The sequence below is a fragment of the Mesocricetus auratus genome, unplaced genomic scaffold (genome assembly GCF_017639785.1).
Source record: "Mesocricetus auratus isolate SY011 unplaced genomic scaffold, BCM_Maur_2.0 Super-Scaffold_100030, whole genome shotgun sequence".
Taxonomy (NCBI): Eukaryota; Metazoa; Chordata; class Mammalia; order Rodentia; family Cricetidae; genus Mesocricetus; species Mesocricetus auratus.
Genome location: NW_024429211.1, coordinates 4,054,932 through 4,078,462, shown reverse-complemented (window position 1 = coordinate 4,078,462; position 23,531 = coordinate 4,054,932). Strand labels below are relative to the sequence as shown.

Sequence of the window (23,531 nt, the reverse complement as noted above, 5' to 3'; positions counted from 1 at the left end):
AGATAAGCCCTATTTTAACTCATGTGTGTTTCCAATGCAGTGGGAAAGCTAGAATAGCTAGTGGCTATGCCTTTGAAATGAATGGTCAGGACTGTGTTGCTGGCTTATTGATCAGGTTCTGAATAGAGTTACTGAACTCCATACTAAATTAACACACAGGCTTCATCAACTTATACAGACCAGCAGACAATATGTTTCATGTCTTATTTGCCAGCATTATTACTAAGAACCTGAATATTTGAATGCATTTTATGGGGATAAATGCCAAATATTGAAGTTGGTATTAACCCATAATTTATAAAATCTAAAAAAATTAAAAAACTTATCAATAATGGAACAAGACATCCTCTAGTGAGTGTTAAACAATGATTACCTCTCCAGCCTGAATGGTAAGAGTCCATTGCAATTCCATCCTGCAAAAAATTGAAATAAAAAATACATGTATTGGAATTTTCCCAGACTATATCGTGTAGCTTAATTGCATACAGCAAATGGTCCTCAAACACAGAGATTTAGTTCATTTATACAAAACATAGATTTGGTCTGACTTCCTCCATACCTTTGATAAGATGATAATGAGAATGCATTAGGAGAAAGGAGGCCAGAAGCTCTTTGTGATATTTCTGTCAATGTTATACTGCAAGTAACGCACTACATTCTTTGGTGTGTATCATCACTGGTTTAATTCATACGATGGTGCTTATGCCTTATACAGCAACTGGGTTCTAGATTCCATTCCTAATGCAGATATTTTAAAATACATTCTGTAATTTGACATGTAAATGATAAGGTAAGAATTTATTCTATGAAAGGAAGGCATTTCCTATAAGCACTTGAAAAATTCACTGCAACCTTGAATTCCCATGGTGGTTTCTATGTGAGAAATGTGTAAATTAGCAATAGACTATGGCAAAGTTCTCCATGCAGGTTCCATTTCTTTAAAATTGTTATGTGCACATATTCATTCCCCTTATGTCATTGCTCCTTTCATGGTGTCTAAGGAAAATATAAAAAATATTCTTTTTTAACTTTATTTTGATGAATATCAATGAAACTGAGTATAGGGTTAGTGTTTCATCAGTGTGACAACTGAGAAATGGAGTGTTTCTCCTTTCTTCTCTAAGGTTTGTGTGCAACTCCCCAGGTCTGTGTAATCATGGTAGTGTCTCGGATGCATGGATCTGAGTGAAGTCGCAAGTCGGATTGTATCCCTTTGAAATGGAAAAGGTGTGAGTATGTATTATGCTCTTCATTAAATTCACATATTATTAAAAAGTTGACGATCATCATCTCAACTTTTCTGACAAACACTACCCTTGTGATGTTCACATCATTTTCAAAAGATTAGAATATTTTCCATATGTTACCATGATAGTAAAATATTGGTGCCTATTCTATCACAAAGGGAAATTGGATTGCCATGGTGCCTGGATGTTGAGATGCCCGCTGCCATCAAATATATTCAATATAAATTACTGAAGAGCAAATATTCTTGCAACATCGAAAATTATATACCATTTCTGGGTATTGGGGATAGTAAGAGCAAACTGTCCTCCCTGAAATGCTCAGTGATGTTGGCAGGGAATCCTAAAATCTTTTCTTTTCCCCAATTTTGGAAAGTTACAGGGCAGATCTCTTGAGATGCTGTTATGAATTCAAGCTTCAATTTTTTCAAATTTTTTATTTCAATTTATCATTAGTCAATGGCTAAAAACCTTGTTGGACAGTTTGTTGCTGTAAATATTACAGTTAGTGATCTTTCCAGGTCCTTGAAGAATTGTGATGGAATTTTGATAGGGATTGCATTGAATCTATAGACTATACTGTCTAGATTAATTGGACACAGCAAGTTGACCTAAAACAAATAGATTATAGGGCATTTATACCAAGCATACATTTGGTCTGACTTCCTCCATAGCTGGGATAAAATGATAATGAGAAAGTGTTAACAGAACAGAGGCCAGAACCTCTTTGTGATATTTCTGTCAATATTATAGTACAAAGAAGGAACTAGTTCTGTTGGTGTGTATCATCAATGGGTTTATTGCATAGGGTGGTGCTGAAGCCTTGCACAGCAAATGTGTTCTAAATGCCATTCTTATTGTAGGTATTTTACAAAATAATCAGCAATTTGACATGTAAATGATAAGGTGAGACTTTATTCTATGAAAAGAAAGAATTTTAAACAAGAACATGAAAAGTGCAATTTCCATGATGGTTCCTGTATGAGAAATGGATACTTTAGCTCTAGACTATGGCAATGTTCTCTATTGAGGTTCCTTTGAATTAAAAATTCCTATGTGCACATATTCATTCTATACATGTCATTGTTCCTAAAGACTTCCATTCATGTTGTCTCAGTGAAACATAAATAAATTATTTTCTCAGTTTTATTTGGATGAATCACAACATTTCTGTGTATAGGGTTTGTGTTACATCCATATGACTGCGTCCTTCTCTAAGGTCTGTGTGCATCCACTTAGGTCTATGTAATCAACGGAGTGTTCTTCCAATGCATGGGTCTGAGTGAATTTCTTTGTGCAAGTCGAGGTTTTATCTGTTTGGAAATGAAAATGTGTGAGTCTGGAATATGCTTTTCATTAAATTCACATGTTATAAATTGAAGAACATTCTTCCCAACTTTTCTGACAAACACCTCTCTTGTGCTGTGTACCTCATATTCAAAAAAGTACAATACTGTCCATATGCTACTATGATAGTAAAATGTTGGTGCTTAATATGTCACAATGTGGAAATGTATTGATGTGGTGTCTGGATGGAAAGATGGCCACAGCCATCAAGAAGTATTCAATTTAAAATACAGAATAGCAAATATTCAAGAAACAAGGAAATTATATTCAATTGCTCATAACTGGAGTCAGGTAGAGAAAACTCTGTTCCCTGTAATGTTCCTAGTATTTGAAGAGAATCCTACAATCACTTCTTTTTCACCAAATTTGTAAAGTCACAGGGTAGGACACCTGAGATGCTCACTTATGACTTCACTGCTTCTAAATATTTTTGTTCTTTATTTCAGTCTGGCATTAGTTAATTGCTAAAAACTTGCTGCACAGTTTGTTGCTGTTAGTATTACAGTTAGTGTAACATAAAGTGATGTATCAAATTATAAGGGAGGTTTGCAACACATAAAAAAATTTCTCATGAAATTTCGGAGACAAGGCCAGTCTGCACAGTTTACTCTTAGGCTTCATAATAGAAGAGTTCTAGCCACTTTGGGGAAGCATCACTTTTGTCAAGAGGACCTCCCATCTGGAGCTCAGGTTGGCATAGTTTCAAGTCAATCACCTTCCTCAGAAACATGTTGACACCACTGATCCAGATAAGTTCTCTATTAACTCATGTTTGTATCCAATGCAATGAGAAAGCTGCAATAGCTAGTGGCTTTGATTCTGAAATGAATGGTCATGACTGTGCATCTGAATTGTTTCTCAGTTTCTTAATAGATTTACTGAACCACATACAGAATTAAAACATAGGCTTCATCATCTGAAAGCAGACATGTGCTGAAAAAATGATCCAAGTCTAATTTGCCTGCATTATTCTTAAGAAAGAGCAAATTCACATGGATTTTGTGGGGCTAAATTTGAAATATTGAAGTCAGTATTAACAAAAAATAGATAAAATCCTAAAAAATTAGAACAGCACATCAATAATGGAAAAAGATATACTCTAATGAATATTAATCAATGTGTGCATCTCCAGCCTGACAGAGAAGAAGCCATGGCAATTCCAACCTGCAATATAATAGAAATACAAAATAAATTGATTGGAATCTTGTCCAGACTACAGTGTCTAGCTTAATTGGATAGAGCAAGTTGACCTGAAACACAGAGATTTATACGAAACATACATTTGTTCTGACTTCCTTCCTACCTGTGGTAAGATGATATTTAGAATGTTTTAACAGAAAGGAGGCCAGAAGCTCTTTGTGATATTTCTGACAATATTAAATTTCAAGTAAGGCACTATATCCTTCGGTGTGTATCATCACTGGGTTTATTGCTTGAGGTGGTGCTGGAGCCTTGCACGGCAACTGCCTTCTAAATGCCATTCCTAGTGCAGACATTTCAGAAAATATTAGGCATTTTGACATGTAAATGAGAACGTTAGCAAGTATTCTAAGAAAGGATGGCATTTCAATAATAACAGGAAAAGCACACTGCAACCTTTAATTCCTGTTGGGGCCTAGCCCCCAATGCATCTCTGAGTTGTTTGTCAACTAATAGCATCTTGTTTGTTAGTCCTGGATTACTGCCCCCTCATTGCACCACTGACATCAACATCTAGCAGGAGGATTAAAAGCTCTCTTCCTGCTGGAGTTTTTCTAATATGTTTTAAGACTATATATACGACTGCTAGTATTCGAGCGATAAACACTGATCCATTGCTCAGGACCCCATAGGTAGCCCAGGTCTCCTCATTGACTCTCACATTCAGGGGGTCTGGATCGGTCCCATGTGTCCATAACACAAAGAGGGTCGCTTTCTCTGCCTGGACTCTTAGGGAAGTCCCTGGCCCCTACCCTGAGTGAAATGATAGACTCTAGATATCCCCTATGCGGATGGAATTGGCAATAGGGTGGGAGGATGGGGGGGATGGTGGGGAGGTGGCGGGGGGGAGGGAAGGGAGAGGGAACTGGGATTGGCATGTAAAACAAGCTATTTAAAATTAAAATAAAAATAAAAAAGACTGCTCCTTCATACAAGAGGGAGAACTAATAGCGATAGCAAAATAAAGACTCTTCTTATTACAAACAGCTAGATATCTGGTCTTTCTTTTCCTAATACCTCGGAGTAGCTTGTGGCACAGGCACCACAATTGGAGGTCCCACTGAGATCCTGAGAGACTTGGAAAGAATGGGAAAGATTTGCCAGAAAGAAGACACAAGAGAGGAGAGACTCAAGAAAGAAAAGGTTTGAAAATAGGTACATCAACTTCTAACAGTAAATTTGAATGATCAAATTTGCAGCCTTTTTCTTGAGAGATCACCTTCTAAGCATGTGTATTAAATTAATCTCCAGCCTTTCTCCTGCTCCACTGAGGTCAGGAAAGTAAAGGGGAAGTGAGAGATCGCCCTTAAAGGCTGGCCAGCTAGTGAGGCTATGAGGGTGTATTAGAAAGGGTTACTAAGTTAGGAGTACCAGGTTAAATCTCCAGGCTTTTGCCCTCAAGGGTGGAAAGAAGGTGGAACCTGAGAGATGGCCCTCTGCGGGAGGGTGAATTGAGTAAATCTTAAGGATGTTGCCTGATAGATCATCCTCATTTGGAGAATGGATTGAAAATAGGTGAATTGAAAATTGGTAACAATTAGTAAACAAGGTACTGGTATTAAGAGAAAGAAAAAAAGGTACAAATATATGGAATGGAAAATACACAGAGAGTCAAGATACTGTGTCCTGATATGTTGTTTTAAACTGTTTAATTGATTAAGAATAAAACACACAATACTAAAAGACATTTGATTATCAATGCTGCTAAAAATAATACAACATACATATTTTGAAAATGCTTTGACTTCTAAATTTAAATATAGGGACAGGTTATTTGGTAAAAAAAAAGGTTCTGCTTTTGTTTCCACAGAAAATAAAAAGCTGTGGGTTCCTTCCAGAATATAATGGTTTGATTAAGCAAGACCTGCAGAAGCAGTTGCACAAGGATTCAACATCTAAAACAGCTAAGATGATGCATCTTTACAGACTCTGAAAATAAGGACTTATACAGGTTTTCTGAGTTTTGTCATGATTCCCATGGTATGATCAGAGCCCCTTAACAGCAAGAAGTAGCTTGAAAAGAACGATGCCCACATTGCCAAATATTGTTTATATGTGTGTGTTTGCATTTATGCAGGGTTAGTTTTTGCTACAAATTTAAGGTCAATTTTATGAGTCATCTCTAAAAATTTTTTATAAGGAGTGGGTATGGCTGTAGTCCCTCAGAAAAATAGAAAAAGCCTATAACATGCCCTGAGAGCCAAAGAAATCTGTATGGAAGATTCTATAGAATAGCAAACGGTACAAACAAAATTTCAAAAAGTAAAAAATGGGGAGATGTTGGGGCATAGCCCCAATAGGGTCAGCTGATAGCCACAGGTGCATCCTGTTTTCTGGTTCTAGCTTACTGCCCCCATATAGTCCCAATGATACCAACATCTAGTAGGAGGAAAACATTCTCTCTTTCACCTGGGGTTTTTCTACTGTGTTGTAAGACTGTATATAAGTCTGCACCCTCCTACAAGAGAGAGACCTCTTAGCACTTACAAAATAAAGACGTTTTTGAGTACAAACAGCCGGACATGTAGTCTTTCTTTTCCTGATACCACGGAGTTGCTTGTGGCACGGGCGCTGCAAATTCTCAAGATGGTTTCTGTGTGAGAACTGTGTACATTAACACTAGATTATGGCAAGGTTCCCTATTGAGGTTCCTTTTCTTTAAGATTTTTATGTACACATATTCATTCTACACATGTCATTGCATTGCTCCTTAACACTTCCTTACATGCTGTCTCACTGAAACATAAAAAAATTATTCTTTCATCTTTATTTGGATAATCTCAATGAAACTGAGTATGGGGTTTGTGATTCATCAGTGTAACAACTGTGAAACAGAGTGTGTCTGCTTTCTTCTCTACGGTCAGTTTGCAACTACCTAGGTCTGGGGAATTGTGGGAGTGTTCTCCAGATGTATGCATCTGAGTGAATATCTCTGTGCAAGTCGGCACTGTATCTGATTGGAAGGGAAAAGGTGTGAGTATGCAATACTCTCTTCAATAATTCACAGGTTTTTAAAAAATTGAAGATCATTCTTTCCAACTTTTCTGACAAACACTTCTCTTGTGAAATGTACCGCATATTCAAAAATAGAACAATATTCTCCATGATAGTAAAATGTTGATGCTTATTCTGTCACAATGGGGAAGTGGATTAAGTGGTGTCTGGATGGTGAGATGGCCGCTGTCATCAAGATATGTTCAATTTAAAATTCCACAGAATTGCACATGTCCTAGCAACATGGAAAATTATATCCCATTGCTGTTACTTGGGGAGAGGAAGTAAACTGTGGTCTCTGAAATGCTCGGTAATTGGTACATATTTTCCCCAATTTTTGTAAGTAACAGGACAAGGCCAATGAGATGCTCAGTTATATTTTAACTGTTTCCACATCTTTCAATTCTTTATTTCAATCTAGCATTGGTCTTTGGCTTAAAAACTTGCTGAACAGTTTGTTGCAGTTAATATTGCAGATAGTACAATGTAAAGTGATGTATCAAAATATAAGACATGTTTGCCACTCTAACATTGTTTTTCTTGTGAAATTTGGGCGAATAAACCAGTCTGCACAGTTATTTCTTATGCTTCAAAATATAAGAGTGCTAGCAATTTGCATAAACATCACTGTTGTCAAGAGGTCCTCCTATCTGGAGCTCAGATTGGCATAGTTATAAATTGATCACTGTCCTCAGAACTTGTTTTCATCATCGATCCTGATAAGCCCTCTTTTAACTCATGTGTGATTTCAAAGCAATGGGAAAGCTAGAATAGATATTGACTGCAACTTTGAAATGGATGATCACAAGTGTGCAGATTGCTTGTTGCTCAGTTTCTGAATAGAGTAAATGAATCACATACAGAATTCACATATAGGCTTCATCATCTTAAAGCATACATGATCAGACAAAATGATGCATATCTAATTTGCCAGCATTATTCATAAGAAAGAGAAAATTCACCTGGATTTTATAGGGCTCAATTTGAGTTGTTGAAGTCGGCTTTAACAAATAATAGCTAAAATCATAAAATATAAATTAAATAACACATCAATAATGGAAAATGACATCGTCTAGTAAGTATTAATCAATGCTTACCTCTCTCCAGTCTAAAAGGTAAGAGGCCATTGCAATTCTAACCTACAAGGAAATAACAATGAAAAAAGCATTGAATGGAATTAGTAAAAATTAGAGTGTCTAACCTAATTTGATGGAGCAAGTTGTCCTCAAACAGAGAGATTATAGGGCATTTACACCAAACATACATTTGATCTGACTTCCTCCACCTGTAGTAACATGGTAATGAGAATGTGTTAAGAAAAAGGAGGCCACAAGCTCTTTGTGATATTACTGTCAATACAAGGTATGCACTAGTTCCTTTGGTGTGCATCATCACTGGGTTTATTGCTTGGGGTGGTGCTATAGCCTTGCATAATAAACACAATCTAGATACCATTCCTAAAGCAGATATTTTACAAATATTCAGCAATTTGAAATGTAAATGAGAAGGTAAGAATTTATTCTATGAAAGGGGGCATTTTCTATAGGAACATGGAACGTGCACTGCAAACTTGAATTCCTATGGTGGTTTCTGTCTGAGAACTGTGTACATTAGGACTAAACTATGGCTAGAATATCAGCTGAGGTTTCTGTTTATTAAAAATTGTTATGTGCACACATTCTTTCTACACATGCCATCGCCCCTAAGGACTTCCTTTCATGGTTTCTCAGTAAAAGATATAAATTATTCTATCATATTTATTTCGATGAATCTCAATGTATCTCATTAAAGGGTTTGTGCTTGATTAGTTTGACAACTGAGAAATGGAGTGTGTCTTCTTACTTCACTAAGTTCTGGGTGCAACTAGGTCTGTTTAATCATGGGAGTGTTCTCCTGATACTTGGATTTGAGTGAAGATCTTTGTGTATGTCATAGTTATATCTGATTTGAATGGTAAAGAGTACACAATAGGTTCTTCATTAAATGCTCATGTTATAAAAAATGAAGATAATTCTTCCCACCTTTTCTGACAATCACTTCTCTTGTATTTTGAATCTTATATTAAAAAAACAACAATATTCTCCATATGTTACAGTGACAGTAAAATGTTTGTTCTTACTCTGTCACAATGGAGAATTGGATTGACCTGGTGTCTGGGTGGTAAGACGACCTATGCCATCAAGATATGTTTTTTTTAAACTAAGGATTAGAAAATATTCTAGCAAAATGGGAAATTATATCTCTTTGCAGGTAATTGGAGAAAGGAAAGCAAACTGGTCTATGAAATTCTCAGTAAATATTGCAGGCAATCCTAAAATCTGTTCTTTCTTCCCAATTTTGCAAAGTCACAGGGCAGGGCACTTGAAATACTCAGTTATGGTTTAACTGCTTCCATATATATTAGTTCTTTATTTCAATCTGTCAGTATTCAATGACTTTAAAACATTGTGGACATTTTTTGCTCTTAGTATTATACTTAGTATAACATAAAGTAATGTATCAAATTATAAAACACATTTGCCAAACAAAAAAAATGTTGTTTGTTAAAATTTGGGAGAAAAAGTCAGTCTGCACAGTTATCTCTTATGTTTCCAAATGGAAGATTGCTGGCCATTTTCGGGAAACATCACTTTTGTCAAGAGGACCTCCCATCTGGAGCTCAGATTGGCATAGTCACGAGTCGATCACTGTCCTCAGAGACTTGTTTTCATCATTGACCCAGACAAGGCCTCTCTTACCTCATGAGTGTTTCAAATGAAATTGGAAAGCTGGAATAGCTAGTCGTTTTGACTTTGCAATGAATGGTCATATACGTGCAGCTGGCCTTTTGCTCAGGTTCTCAACAGAGTTACTGAACCACATAAACAATTATGAGATGGCCTCCCATATCTTAAAGCATACATGACATGAAAAAGGTTAGTGACTAATTTGCCAGCTTTATTGTGAAGAAATAGAAAATTCACATAGATTTTAATGAGCATAATATGAAATGTTGAAGTCTGCTCTAAGAAAAAAAATAAGCCGGGCGGTGGTGGCGCACGCCTTTAATCCCAGCACTAGGGAGGCAGAGACAGGCAGATCTCTGTGAGTTCGAGGCTGGGCTGGACCGACAGCCTCCAAAAACAATACAGAGAAACCCTGTTCGGTAAAACAAAAAAAAATAGATAAAATTCTAAAAAAAGGAAAACAAAACAAGAATGGAAAGGAATTTCTGTATTGAATTTTCAGAGGCAATCAAGCTTTTGGAATTCATGATAATATATTCATTGGGAGATGGTTGCTACATTCATCTTCCTCCTCCTCCTGATCTCCGTTGTGTTCTAATACTCATGTCTGTCACGTAACATCTAATTTTGGCCTGTGCCTTACAATCAACTATGGACTATTCAGTTTGTCATGCAACTGTCATATCTATGAGGAATCCTGCAATGCATATCCTACTGCCATCACTATCAAGTTTGTGTATCTGATAAATAATATCAGCAGTAATGTCAGAAGCATTTTAAGTGCTGACCTTGAGTTCTGTGTGTTTTTGTAGGGATGTGGTCTCTCTCATGTAAGACTATCACTTTGTAATTATGCACTCATTTCCAAAACATCAGATGTAGGTATGCCCAAAGAGAAAATACTTTTTTTTTTGGTTTTACGACACAGGGCTTCTTTGTATTGTTTTGGAGGCTGTCGGTCCAGCCCGGCCTCGAACTCACAGAGCTCCGCCTGCCTCTGCCTCCCGAGTGCTGGGATTAAAGGTGGGCACCATCACCGCCCAGCGAAAATATTTTCATGTAACAACAATTCTGGCTAAAATGTCTGCTCATGAGCCTTCCGAGATTCTCCTTATGCTCCAATTTTGTGAAGAAGTACATTAAAATGTTTTCTCAGGTCCTACAGTGTCATATAAAAATTTTGAGTGCTTTCACATCATTGCATGATTCTCAATGATTCTGAGTACAGGAAAAAAATCTGCTTTTGTTTCCAAAGGAAATAAAAAGTTATCAAGACCTGCAGAAGCAGTGGCTCAATGATTCAACATCTAAAACAGCTAAGATGATGCAACCTTACAGACCCCGTAAATAAGGACTTATACAAGTTTCTGAGTTTTGTCATGATCCCCATGGGATGAACAGGGCCCCTTAAGAGCAAGAAGTAATTTAGAAAGAACGACACCCACATTCCCAAATATTGTTTATCAATGTGTGGTTGAATTTACACTGGGTTGGTTATTACTACAAATTTAAGGTCAGTTTTTTGAATCATCTCTGAAAACTCTTTACAAGGAGTGGATATGGCTGTACTCACTTAGAAAAATAGAAAAAGCCTATAACATGGCCTGAGAGCCAAATAAATCTATATGGAAAATTCTATACAGTTGCAAAGAGTTAAAACAAAATTTGAAAAAAGAAAAAAAATGGGAGATGATGGAGCATAGACTACATAAGGTCTCTGAGTTATTTGTCAGCTAATAGCCAGAGATGCATCCTGTTTTCTAGTTCTGGCTTACTGTCCCCATATTGCCCCACTGACATCAATATCTAGCAGGAAGAAAACACGCTGTCTTCCACCTTGCGGTTTTCTACTGTGTTGTAAGACTATATATAAGTCTGCTCCCTCCTACAAGATAGAGACCTCTTAGCACTTACAGAATAAAGACATGTCTTAGTACAAACAGCTGGACTTCTGGTCTTTTTTTCCTGAAACCACGGAGTTGATTGTGACACAATCGCTGCAAATTATCAAGATGGTTTCAGTGTGAGAACTGTGTATATTAGCACTAGAATATGGCAAGGTTATCTATTGAGGTTACTTTTCTTTAAAAATTGTTATGTACCTATATTCATGTTATTGCATTGCTCCTAAACACATCCTTTCCTGATGTCTCACTGAAATATAAAAAAAATAATTTCATGTTTATATGGAAAAATCTTAATGAAAATGAGTATAGGTTTACTCACTTATGATTTCACTGCTTCCACATCTCTTAGTTCTTTATTTCAATTATGCATTAGTCAATGGCTTAAAAACTTGCTGGGCAGTTTGTTGCTGTTAGTATTAGAGTTAGTGTAACATAAAGTGATGAATCCAATTGCGAGATGAGTTTGCCTCACAAAAATAATTGTTACCATGAAATTTGGGAGACAAAGCTAGTGTGTGCAGTTATCTCTTATGCTTCAAAATGGAAAAGTGCTTGCCGTTTTGGGGAATCATCACTCTTGTCAACAGCACCTCCCACCTGGAGCTCAGATTGGCATAGTTACAAGTAAATCACAGTCCTCAAAAACTTGTTTTTATCATCGATCCAGAAAAGTCCTCTTCTAACTAATGTGTGTTTCCAATTCCAAGGGAAAACAAAAAAATTAATGGATTTGACTATGAATTTAATGGTCATGACTGTGCAGCTGGCTTATTGCACAGGATTCAATAGAGTTAATGAACCACATACTGAGTGAAAACATAGGCTTCATTATCTTAAAGCATACATGATCAGAAAAAATAATCCATGACTTATGGGACAAAGTTATTCCTAGAAAGAGAACGTTCACATGGATTTTATGGGGCTAAATTTAAATATTGATGACAGCTTTAACAATAAATATAGTAAATTCTAAAAAAATAAAAAAACATCAATAAAGGAAGAAGACATCCTGTACAAGATAATCATCAGTGCTTACCTCTTCATCCTGAAAGGTAAGTGGCCATTGCAATATCAACCTGCAACAAAATAGAAATAAAAAATATATTGATTGTTATTTTGTCCTGACTACAGAGTCTATATTAATTGGATAGAGCAAGTTTCCTCAAACAGAGAGATTATGGGGCATTTATACCCAGCATACATTTGGTTTAATTTCCTCCATACCTGCAGTAAGATGATAAAGAGAATGTACTCAGAGAAAGGAGGCTAGAACACCTCAGAGATATTTTTGACAATATTATAGTGCAAGTAAGGCACTAGTTCTTGGGTATGTAGCATCACTGGGTTTATTGCATAGGGTGATGCTAAAGCCTTGCACAGCACCTGCACTCTAGACACCATTTCTAATTCAGATGTTATGGAAAATATTCTGAAATTTGACATGTAAATTAAAGGTAAGAATTTGTTCTATGAAAGGAAGGCATTTTCTACAAGAACAAGAAAATTGCACTGCCACCTAGAGTTCACATGGTGGTTTCTGTGAGAGCTGTGTTCACTAGCACTAGACTAATGTAAGATTCTCTAATAAGGCTCCTTGTGCACATATCCATTCTACACATGTCATTGCTCCTAAAGACTTCCTTTCATGGTGTCTCAGTGAAAATGTTCTTTCATCTTTATTTGGATCAATCTCAATAAAATTGTGTATAGGATTACTGATTCATCAGCATGACAAATGTGAAACAGAGTGTCTGCTTTCTTCTGTAAGGTCTGTGTGCAACCACCTAAGTCTCTGTAATCATGGGAGTGTTGTACGCATGCATGGATCTAAGTGACATTCTTTGTGATATTTGGCGTTTTATCTGTTTGGAATGGAAATGTGTGGGTAGGCAATATGTTATTCATTACATTCACAAAATATAAAAAATGAAGATTATTCGACACAAATTTTATGACAAACAATTTTATTGTGTTGTGCACCTCAGATTCAAAAAAGTAAAACATTCACAATATATTACCATGATAGTAAAATGTGGGTGATTACTCTCTCATAATGTGGAAGTGGATTCATAGGGTGTCTGGATGGTGATATGGCTGCTGGCATCAAAATATGTTCAGTTTACAATATACAGAATAGCAAATATTCTTGCAACATGAAAATTATATCACATTGCTGATAACTGGAGGAAGCAGGAGCAAACTGTGGTCTCTGAAATGCTCATTAAATTAGGCAGGGAATCTTACAATCTCTTCTTTTCACCAATCATGGAAAGTCACAGGACAGGGCCCTTGGGATGCTCAGTTATGATTTCACTGCTTCCACATATTGTAGTTCCTTATTTTAATCTTGCTTTAGTCAATGTCTTAAAAAATTGTTAGGCAGATTGATGCTGTTTGTATTACATTTAGTGTTACATAAAGTGAAATATCAAATTATAAGCCAAGTATACAAAACAAAAAATTGTGTTCACATTGAATTTGGGAGATAAAGATCATGCCCCACTGTTATGTATTATGCTTCAAATATTTAAGAGTGCTAGCCACTTTGGGGAAACATCACTGTTGTTAAGATATATTCCCATCTGATTCTCAGATTGGCAAAGTTACAAGTAGGTCACTGTACTCAGAGACTAATTGACATCATTGGTCCCGATTAGCCCTCTTTTAACTCATGTGTGTTTTAAGGCAATCAGAAAACTGGAATAGCTAGTGGCTTTGACTTTGAAATGAACTGTCATCACTGTGCAGCTGGTTATTTGCTCAGGTTCTGAATAGAGGAAATGAACCACATATAGAATTAACACATAGGCTTAAAGAATACATGTTCATAAAAATGATCCATGTCTAATTGAACAGCATTATGCCTAAGAAATAGAAAATTTACATACATTTTATGGGACTAAATTTGAAATATTGAAAATCGGTATTACACACATAAAAATCTTAAATAAATATAAAACATCAATAATGGAAAAAGTCATCCTCTAATAAATATTTATCAATGCTTACCTCTTCAGCCTGAAAGGTAAGAGCCATTGCAATTCCAATTCCAACCTGCAAAAAATAGAAATAAAGAATACATTGTTTGGAGGTATATCCAGACTACAGTGTCTGGCTTAATTGGATATATCAAATTGTTCTCAAACACTGAGATTATAGCACATTTATACAAGAAACATGCTTGGTCTGATTTCCTCCGTAGCTTGGGTAAGATGATAATGAGAATGTGTTAAGAGAAAGTAGGCCAGAATGTCTTTGTGATATTTCTGTCATAATATAGTAAGGAAAAGGCAGAAGTTCCTTTGGTGTCTTGCCTGGATTTATTGCTTGTGGTGGTTCTGAAGACTCACACAGCAACGGTGTTCTAGATGCCATGCATAACACAGATATTTTACAAATATTTGACAATTTGACATGTAAAAGACAAGGCAAGAATGTAATGTATAAAACGATGGAATTTTCTAAAAGAACATGAAAAGTGTACTGCAAACTTGAAAACAAATGATGGTTTTTGTGTGATAACTGTGTATTTTAGCACAAGATTATGGAAAAGTTCTGTATTGAAATAGATTACTGGGAGGCAAAGCCAGTCTGCACAGTTATCTCTGATACTTCAAAATGGAAGAGTGCTAGCCACTTTTGGGAAACATTACTTTTGTCAAGAGGACTTCCCATCTGGAGCTCATAGCGGCATAGTACAGGTCTATCAGCGTCCTCAGAGACTTGTTGTCATCATCGATCCAGATGAGCCCTTTTAACTCAAGTGTGTTTCCAATGCAATGGTTAAGCTGGAAAAGCTTGTGGCTTTGACTTTGAAATTAAAGGCACGACTGTGCAGGTTTCTAATAGCTCAGGTTCTGAATATAGTTAAAAACCACCTATAGAATTAACACATAGGTTTCAACAATTTAAAGCACACATAAGCAGAAAAATAACCCATGTCTAATTTGCAAGCATTATTCCTAGGAAAGAGAATATTGACATGTATTTTATGGTACTATATTTGAAATACTGAATTGGTCTAAATTAAAAAAATAAAAATAAAAAAGTACTAAAAAACATACACATCAAGAATGGAAAAAGAATTCCTCTAACAAATATTAGTCATTGCTTACCTCTCCAGGCTGAAAGGTAAGAGGCATTTGCAATTCCAACCTACAGCAAAACAGAAATAAAAATACATTGATTGGAATTTTGTCCAGACTGCAGTTTCTAACTTAATTTGATAGAGCATGTTGTCCTCAAAAACAGAGATTACAGGGCATTTATACCAATTATATTAGTTCTGACTTCCTCCATAACTGTAGTAAGGTGATAACATGAATACATGAAGAGAAAGGTGGCCCAAAGCTGTTTATTATATTTCTGTCAATATTATAATATAAGAAGGGCAGTAGTTCCATTAGTGTATACCATAATTGGATTTATTGCTTAGGGTGGTGCTGAATCTTTGCACAGAAAACACATTCAAGATATAATACCTAATGCATATATTTTACAAACTATTCTGCTATTTAACATGTAAATGATCAGGTAAATTTTATTCTATGAAAGGAAGACATTTTCTTAAGATCATCAAAAGTACACTACAACCTTGAATTCCCATGATGGTCTCTGTGTGAGAAATGTGTGATTTAGCTCTGGAGTACGACAAGGTTCTCTATTGAGGTTACTTTCATTAAAAATCGCTATGTAACATATTCATTCTACAAATGTCATCACTCTTAAAGTCTTCCTATAATGGTGTCTTAATGAAACATAAAATATTATTTTTTTCATCTTTATTTGGGTGAATTTCAATGAATGTGAAATTAGGGTTTGTGTTTCATCAGTGTGACAACTGAGAAACGGAGTGTCCCTGCTTCCTTCTCTAAGGTTAGCATGCAATTATGTAGTTCTAGGCAATAATGGAGGTGTTCTCTAGATGCATGGATCTGAGCGATGATCTTTGTGGAAGTCAGCTTGTATCTGTTTGGAATAGAAAGAGTGTGAGTATGCAATATCATATTCATTAAATACAGATATTATAAAATTGGACGATATTTCTTCCCAACCTTTTGACAAACACATTTCTTGTCTTGTGTACCTTGTTTTCAAAACAGCACAATATTCTCCATATGTTACCCTGATAGTAAAATGTTGGTGCTTATTCTGTCACAATGACGAAGTGGTTTGACAGGGTGTCTGTATGGTGAGTTGGCTGCTGCCAACAAGATATTTTCAATTTAAACTACAGAATAAAATATATTGCAGCATAATGGGAAATTATATCCCATTGTGGTAATTGGAGGAAACAAGAGCAAACTGTGATCTCTGAAATCCTCAGTAACAGAGGCAGAGAATACTTCAATCTCTTTTACACCAATTTTGGAAAGTCACAGGGCATTGCCCTGAGACTTTCAGTTATGATTTCACTGCTTCCACAACTTTTAGTTCTTTATTTCTGTCTGGCATTAGTAAATATTTTAAATAATTGGTGGAAATTTTTTTCTGTTACTGTAATCGCTAGTGTAACATAAAGTGATATATCAAATTATAAGACAATTTTGCAACACAAAAAAATGTTTTTCACATAAAATTTGGGCAAATAAGCCATTCCGCACATTTATCTCTTCTGCTTCAAAATGAAAGAGTGCTTGCCACTTTGGGGAAACATCACTGTTGTCAAGAAGACATACAATCTGGAGCTCAGATTGGCATAGTTACAGGTCGATCACTGTCCTCAGTAACTTCTTGTTATCATTGATGCAGATAAGCCCTCTTTTAATTCATGTGTGTTTCCAATGTAATGGAAAGCTAGAATAGATAGTGGCTTTGATATTGAAATAAAATTTCATCACTGTGCAGGTGGTTTATGTCTAAGTTTCTGAATAGGGTTTCAGAACCACAAACAGAATTATCATATAGGCTCATCAAATTAAAGCTTACATGAGTTGAAAAAATGATGCATGTCCCATTGGCCAGCATTACTCCTAAAAAAGAGAAAATTTCATGAATTTTAAGGGACTAAATTTGAAAGAGTGAAAAAAGGTATTATAAAAAAGATAAAATCCTAAAAAATTAAAAATCACATCAATAATGGAAAAAGACATCCTCTAATGAATAGTAATCAATGCTTACCTATCCAACCTGAAGGGTAAGAGATAACTGCAATTACAACCTGCAACAAAATAGAAATAAAAAATTCACTGATCGGAGTTTTGTCCAAACTACTTTTTCAAGCTTAATTGGATAGAGCATGTTGTCCACAAACACAGCAATTATAGGGGATATATAGCAAAAATACATTTTGTCTAAATTCTTCCTTTCCTGGGGTAAGATGATAATGAGAATGTGTTAAGAGAAAGGATGCCAGAAGCTCTTTGTGATATTTTTGTCCATATTATAGTATAGGTAAAGAAGTAGTTGCTGTGGTATGTATCTTCCCTGGGTTATTGCTTGGGGTTGTGCTGAAGGCTCACACAGCAATGGCATTCTAGATGTAATTCACAATGCAGATGTTTTAAAATATTTCTGTATTTGACATGTATATGTGGTGGTTAGAATTTATTATATGAAAGAAGGCATTTTCAATAAGAACATGAGAAGTGTACTGCAACTTTGAATTCCAATGATGGTGAGACCTGAGCACTAGATTATGCCAAGGTTCTCTATTGCGATTCCTTTCCAATAAAAATTTTTATGTACACATGTTTATTCTACACATGTCATTGATCCTAAAGACTTCATTTCATGGATACTCAGTGAAACATAAACACATTATTATTTCATCTTTTTGGATGAATTTCAATGACTATGAGTATAGGGTTTGCATTTGATCAGTGTGACAACTGAGGAACAGAATATATCTGTGTCAATCTCTAAGTTAAGTGTGCAACTATGGAGGCCTTTGTAATCATGGGATTGTTCCTGGATGCATGTATCTGAGTGAAGTTTTTGTGTAACACGGCGTTGTATCTATTTGGATTAGAAAAGGTAGGTGTATGCAAAATTCTCTTCATTAAATTAACACAAAATAAAAAATTGAAGATCATGTTTCCCAAATTTATTCTGAAAAACACTTCTTTTGGGAACTGCACCTTATATTGAAAAACAGCAATATCCTAAATATGTTCCCATGATAGTAAAATGTTGTGATTATTATGTCACAGTGGGGAAGTGGATTGATGTGGTAGTGTGTATGAGGAGATGTCTTCTGCCATTGCGATATGTTCAATTTTACCTTCAAAATGGCACATATTCTAGCAAAATGGAAGATTACATCCCATTCCCGGTAATTGGGTGAGGAGGTGCAAACTTTGGTTTCTGATGTGCTCAGTAATGGTGGAAGGGAATCCTACAATTTCTTCTTTTATTCGAGTTTTGGAACGTCACACTTCAGGGCTATGTAGATGCTCAGTTACTATTTCACTTCTTCTGCAACATTTAGTCCTACATTTCAGTCTGGCATTCATCAATCCCTTAAAAATTTGCTTGACACTTTGTTGCTGTTGGTATTACAGTTAGTGTAAAATACAGCGATGAATCAAATTATAAGACACTTTTGCCACACACAAAAACTGGTTACCATAAAATTAAGTCGAAAAAGCCAGTCTGCATAGTTATCACATATGCATCAAAATGGAACAGTGCTATCCACTTTGGGGAAACATCACTGGTGTCAAGATGACCTCACAACTGGAACTCAGAGTGGCATAGGTCTGGTCGATCAGCGTCCTCAGAGACATGTTGTCATCATCGATCCAGATGAGTCCTCTTTTAACTCAAGTGTGTTTCCAATGCAATGGTTATACTGGAAAACTTTCTGGCTTTGACTTTGAAATGCATGGTCATGACTATGAAGCTGGCTTATAGCTCAGGTTCTGAATAGAGTTACAAAACACAGACAGAATTGACAAATAGGTTTCATGGTCTAAATTACACAAGAGATGAAAAAATTATTCAAGTCTAATTTGCCAGCATTATTCATAGGAAAAAATATTGAGATGGATTTTATGGAACCAAATTTGTAATATTGAAGTCAGTATTAACAAAAAAATTTAAAAAACTAAAAAAATAAAAATACACATCAAGAATGGAAAAATAATTCCTATAATAAATATTATTCAATGCTTACCTCTTAAAGGTAAGAGGCATTTTCAATTGCAACCTGCAGCAAAACAGAAATAAAAAATAAAATGATTGGAATTTTGTCCAGGCTGCAGTTTCTAGCTTAATTTGATAGAGCATGTTGTCCTGAAACACAGAGATTACAGGGCATTTACACCAAACATATATTTGGTCTGTCCTCTTCCATAACAGTTGTAAGATGATAATGAGAATATATTAAGAGAAAGGAGGCCCAAAGCTGTTTTTTATATTTCTGTCAATATTATAATACAAGAAGGGCACTAGTTCCATTGATGTATACCATAACTGGTTTTATTGCATAGGGTGGTGCTGAATCCTCGCATATACACCACATTCAAGATGTAATTCCTAATGCATACTTTTTAGAAAACTTTTTCAATTTGACAAGTTAATGAGAAGGTAAGTATTTATTATATGAAAGAAAGGGATTTTCTATAAGAACATCAAAAGTGCACTGCAACCTTGAATTCCCATGATGGTTTCTTTGTGAGATTTGGATAGATTAGTAGTAGACTAGGACAAGGTTCTCTATTGAGGTTACTTTCATTAAAATTGCTATGTTCACATATTCATTCTACAAATATCATTGGTCTTAAAGTTTTCCTTTAGTGGTGTCTCAATGAAACATAAGGAAATTATTCTTTCCTTTTATTTGGATGAATTTCAACGAATCTGAATTCAGGGTTTGTGTTCAATCAGTGTGACAACTGAGAAACTGAGTGTGTGTGCTTACTTCTCTAAGGTTAGTGTGCAATTATCTAGTTCTAGGTAATAATGAGAGTGTTTTCCAGATGCATGGATCTGAGTGAAGTTCTTTGTGCAGGTCGGCTTGTATCTGTTTGGAATGGAAAAGGTGTAAGTATGCAATCTGATATTCATTAAATAGAGACATTCTAAAAAATGGAAGATATTTCTTTCCAACCTTTCTACAAACACATCTTTGTGCTGTGTAATTCATCTTCAAAAAAGGACGATATTCTCCATATGTTATCCATGATAGTAAGATGTTGGTGCTTATTCTGTCACAATGACGAAGTGGTTTGACAGGGTTTCTGGATGGTGAGAAGGTCGCTGCCATCCACATATGTTCAATTTAAACTACAGAATAAACAAATATCCTAGCATTATGGGAATTTATATCATTGTGGTAATTGGTGGAATTAAGAGCAAATTGTGTTGAATGAAATTCTAAGTAATAGTGGCATGGAATCCTTCAATCTCCTCCTTTTCTCCAATTTTGGAAAGTCAGTGGGCATTGTCCTGAGATGCTCAGTTATGATTTCACAGCTTCCACATCTTTTAGACCTGTATTTCTATTGGCCATTAGTAAATGTTTGAAAAACTTGCTGGACATTTTTTCTTTAGTATAATTGATAGTGTAACATAAACTGATGCATCAGATTATAAGACAAGTTTCCAACACACAAAAATATGTTGTTCACTTAAAATTTGGGAGAATAAGCCATTCTGCACAGTTATCTCTTATGCTTCAAAATGAAAGAGGGCTTGCTACTTTGGGGAAACATCACTGTTGTCAAGACGACCTACTACCTGGAGCTCAGATTGGCATAGTTACAGGTTGATCAGCGTCCTCAGAGACTTCTTGTCATCATCGATCCAGACAAGCCCTCTTTTAACTCATGTGTGCTTCCAATATAACAGAAAGATAGAATAGATAGTGGCTTTGACTTTGAAATAAATTGTCATTACTATGCAGCGGCTCATGTCTAAGTTTCTGAATAGGGTTTCAGAACCACAACAGTATTATTATATAGGCTTCATCACGTTGAAGCTTACATGAGCAGAAAAAATGATGAATGCCTAATTGGTCAGCATTATTCATAAAAAAGAGAAAATTACTATGAATTTTAGGGGAATGAATTTGAAATAGTGAAAATAGGTATTACAAAAAGATAAAATTTCAAAAAATTAAAAAAAAATCAATAATGGAAAAAGACATCCTCTAATAAATAGTAGTAAATGCTTACCTCTACAACGTGAAGGGTTAGTGGCAATTGCAACTTCAACCTGCAAGAAAATAGAAATAAAAAAATTATTGATTGGAGTTTTTTCCAGACTACTTTGTTTAACTTAATGGGATGGAGCAAGTTGTCCACAAACACAGTGATTATAGGAGATATACAGCAAAAATACTTTTTGTCTGACTTCCTTCATAAGTGGGGTAAGATGATAACGAGAATGTGTTAAGAGAAAGGAGGCCAGAAGTTCTTTGTGATATTTCTGTCCATATTATAGTATAGATAAGAAGGTAGATCTTTGGTATGTATCTTCCCAGGGTTTATTACTTGGGGTTGTGCAGAAGCCTGACACAGCAATAATGTTCTAGATGTCATTCTTAATACAGGTATTTTAAAACATTTGGCTATTTGACATGTATATGTGTAGGTAAGAATTTATTCTATGAAAGAAGGCGTTTTCAATAAGAACATGATAATTATACTGCAAACTTGACTTACTCCAATTATGGATTATCTGTGAGAACTGTGTACCCGAGCACTATATTATGGAAAGTTTATCTGTTGGGATTCCTTTCCAAAAACAATTTTTATGTGCACATATTCATTGTACACATATTATTGCTCCTAAAGACATTCTCACAGGGTCACACAGTGAAACATAAACATATAATTATTTCCTCCTTATTTGGATGAGTTTCAATAAATCTGAATATAGGGTTTGTGCTTGATCAGTGTGACAACTGAGAAACAGAATGTTTCTCTTGCAATCTCTAGTTTAAGTGTGCAATTACGGAGGTCTGTGTAATCATGGGAGTGTTCTCTGGATGCATGTATCTGAGTGCGTTTTTTTGTGCAATTCGGCATTGTATCTGATTGGAACGGAAAATTTGTGAGTATGCAAAAATCTCTTCATTAAATTAACACAAAAAATTAAAGTTCATTCTTCCCAACTTTTCTGACAAACACTTCTCTTGTGAAATGCACCTCATATTAAAAGAAAAAAGATTATTCTCCATATGTTACTATGAGAGTAAAATTTTGGTACTTATTCTGTCAAAGTGTGGAAGTGGATTGATGTGGTGTCAGAGTGGTGAGATAGCTCCTGCCTTCATGATATGTTCAATTTTAACTACATATTAGCAAATATTCTAGCAAAATAGATTACATCCCATTGCTGGTAATTGAGTCAGTAGGTATAAGCTGTGGTTTCTGATATGCTGCTCAAGAACGGTGGAATTCAATCCTACAATCTCTTCTTTATCAACAACTTGGGAAAGTCACACGGCAGGGCTCTGTAGATGCTTAGTTATGATTTCCTGCTTTCATTACATTTAGTTCTACATTTCAGTCTGGCATTAGTTCATGGCTTTAAAATGTACTGGACATGTTGTTACTGTTGGTATTACACATACTGTAAAAAAAGTGATGAATGAAATTATAAGACACTTTTGCGACACACAAAAAATAATTACCATAAAATTTGGGAGACAAAGCCAGTCTGCACAGTTATCTCTTATGCTTCAAAATGGAAGAGTGCTAACCACTTAGGGGAAACATTACTGTTGTCAAGAGGTCCTCCCAACTGGAGCTCAGAGTGGCATAGGTCAGGTCGATCAGCGTCCTCAGAGACTTGTCATCTTCGATACAGATGAACCCTCTTTAACTCATGTGTGTTTCCACTGTAATGGTTACACTGGAATAGCTTTTGACATTGACTTTGAAATGAATGGTCACGACTGGGCAGATGGCTTATATCTCAGGTTCTTAATATATTTACAAACCACATACAGAATTAACACATAGGTTTCTCCATTTTAAAACACATGAGCAGAAAAAAATTCATGTCTAATTTTCAAGCATTATTGCTAGGAAGGGAATATTGACATGGATGTTATGGCACTTAATTCGAAATATTGAAGTCGGTATAAACAAAAAATTTTTTAAATCCTAAAAAATAAAAAATACACATTAGGAATGGAAAAAGCATTCCTCTAATAAACATTA

The 23,531-nt window shown here is 35.5% G+C and overlaps 7 non-coding genes across 7 annotated transcripts; all 7 read right to left on the bottom strand.

Moving 5' to 3' along the window:
- Positions 1-3,272: 3,272 nt before the first annotated feature.
- LOC121135058 lies at positions 3,273-3,338 on the bottom strand. Its single transcript, XR_005872249.1, has one exon. It is a non-coding gene; the product is annotated as a small nucleolar RNA SNORD109A (small nucleolar RNA).
- A 4,099-nt stretch (positions 3,339-7,437) lies between these two features.
- On the bottom strand, positions 7,438-7,502 carry LOC121135042. Its single transcript, XR_005872235.1, has one exon. It is a non-coding gene; the product is annotated as a small nucleolar RNA SNORD109A (small nucleolar RNA).
- A 1,937-nt stretch (positions 7,503-9,439) lies between these two features.
- Positions 9,440-9,505, bottom strand: LOC121135016. Its single transcript, XR_005872209.1, has one exon. It is a non-coding gene; the product is annotated as a small nucleolar RNA SNORD109A (small nucleolar RNA).
- A 2,512-nt stretch (positions 9,506-12,017) lies between these two features.
- Positions 12,018-12,083, bottom strand: LOC121135043. The gene has a single exon (XR_005872236.1). It is a non-coding gene; the product is annotated as a small nucleolar RNA SNORD109A (small nucleolar RNA).
- A 3,012-nt stretch (positions 12,084-15,095) lies between these two features.
- On the bottom strand, positions 15,096-15,160 carry LOC121135037. The gene has a single exon (XR_005872230.1). It is a non-coding gene; the product is annotated as a small nucleolar RNA SNORD109A (small nucleolar RNA).
- A 3,937-nt stretch (positions 15,161-19,097) lies between these two features.
- LOC121135021 lies at positions 19,098-19,162 on the bottom strand. The gene has a single exon (XR_005872214.1). It is a non-coding gene; the product is annotated as a small nucleolar RNA SNORD109A (small nucleolar RNA).
- Positions 19,163-21,101: 1,939 nt separating this feature from the next.
- Positions 21,102-21,167, bottom strand: LOC121135009. Its single transcript, XR_005872202.1, has one exon. It is a non-coding gene; the product is annotated as a small nucleolar RNA SNORD109A (small nucleolar RNA).
- Positions 21,168-23,531: the final 2,364 nt, after the last annotated feature.